The following is a 2,131-nucleotide window of genomic DNA, read 5'->3' on the forward strand; positions in this document are numbered from 1 at the left end:
TCGAAAACATTTTCATATTAATTCAAAAGACAATAATTTTAATTTTGATAAAAGTATGTAGGGTTTATAATATTTTTTCTTTGAAATTTATAGATGGTGCGCTAATTTTGTCCATCAGTGTATAAAGACTTTGGACTACTTTATTTACGCCCATCAGGTAGTATTTGAGGCGTTAATTTATTTGGCTGGTTTTGTGGGAACGCATTGCATACCTACTACGAGTAGGTACTTGATGGCGTTGGAATTGTTCGCTTTCGGATCCTTATGGACACTTCATTGTTTGATCTGAAGAACAATCATTGATTAAAAATCCACTCATTTGAACAAAACTGAAATATTTAGCTGCAAATAACGGCGTGCTGCGTTTCTTTACCGAACATTGTATTCTGAAATATCCATTAATATAAAACGGGATGCCCTTACGTTCAGTTCGGATAGTACGTAGGGTTGCCGTCTGTCAGGGGTGTGTATTGGAACATAATAGGTTCAGTGACGTGTTCCACTAACCCTGACGTCAAGGGGAGCACGACGGACATGTGATTGATTATGCCGGCCTGTCTGTCAAATGCAAAGATGGAATTCCGCGTTCTCGTCGAAAACGGGCTTCGAGAAGTGTTTTGGTTTTTCGCCATGAAGAATTTTTACCAAAACTTTTCTAAAAAGGTCTATTAATTTCGGTCTTAGGGATAACAGCGATTAAAATTTTTCAGTGTTTGATGGGTCATAACGGATGGAAAGGTGCTTGAATATTGCAACCGAGTTAAATATTTTATTTAATCCTAGGAAGAGGTAAATGCCAATTAGATAAAATAACAAATTGGAATTTCAAAGCTTACTCTTGCATTTGTCGCACGTGAGCAGCAAGCATTTGTCAAATTGCGACTTACTTTAAAGCTTCTTTCACAAAATGTATCCCAATATCGCATATGCGGTATGTTATTAGTTATTGGGGGAATGCCACATTAACACAGCAGAAGCTGTAAGAATTTACGGCACCACAGGGCTAGTGACACTGGAAGGTTGGCTCCAGGAACATAGTGGACAATAAACGTTCGGGTTCTAGTCACGGTTGGATACAATTGCAGCAGAGCCTTTCAGGAGTACTCAAAGCATTGCACAACAACTAACAGTTTGTTAGAATAATACTATATTCAAAACGCTTTTAATATTATCAATATAAGTTCAGCCATATATATTATGCACCACAGTGTACCACAAAACCATATTGCTTAGGCAGCATAATTTTTTGTTTATTGCGAGAGCAACCTTTTTAGTTAGTCGTCGTCAAATCGCTGCTGATACAGAATTGTTTTCGTGTTCGGAAATCTACTTTTGTACTGTGTTGTTCTTTAGCATTTATCAATATACTTTTATTCATACATTAACAGTGTGTCCACTTCATTTCACCAACAGGTTATGGGCCCAGGACACCAAACACTAGAAATTGTGTAGACATTTCAGTAGTGCGTGAGTAAAGTGATAACTGTCCAAGAATAATCGAAGTGCAAAATGGCGTCAGTGTCAGCAAAATCATCAGAGTTAGTAAAGTTTCACATCACAAATTTTCAACTATGGAAATTTAGCGTGTGCATAGTATTGAAAGCGGAAAAGCTCTTGGGCATCGTGGATGGAAGTATCCCCCAACCACAAGATTCAGCGCTTGCTGAATTGGCAAAATGGGAAGAAAATAATTCAAAAGCGGAAGTAATTCTTCTTACCACCATTTCTCCAAACCAACTAGAATGTCTGGTAAATTGTGAAAATGCACATGAAATGTGGCAAAAACTCTTAGCAGTCCATGAGCAGAAGACCGAAGTTTTAAAAGAACTACTCTGGCAGAAATTCTATATCTATAGAATGGTAGTTGGCGACTCAATAGCAGCACATCTCTCCAAAATAGAAAGCATAGTCAACAATTTGCGAGATATAAAAGAGCCCTTGAGTGAGAGTGCAATTTGTTCAAAGGTAATAAACAGCTTGCCTCAAAAGTTTAATGCCTTCAGAACTGCATGGGATTCTGTAACTGCGAGTGATCAGACCTTCACGAATCTAACAGCTCGACTTTTGAAAGAAGAATCAAGAATGACAGCTACAGATGACGAGACTACTCGCTTGGCACTGCAGGTGAATG

The sequence above is a fragment of the Dendroctonus ponderosae genome, unplaced genomic scaffold (assembly GCF_020466585.1).
Source record: "Dendroctonus ponderosae isolate FM_Combo_2020 unplaced genomic scaffold, Dpon_F_20191213v2 Dpon_F_20191213_1, whole genome shotgun sequence".
Classification (NCBI taxonomy): Eukaryota; Metazoa; Arthropoda; class Insecta; order Coleoptera; family Curculionidae; genus Dendroctonus; species Dendroctonus ponderosae.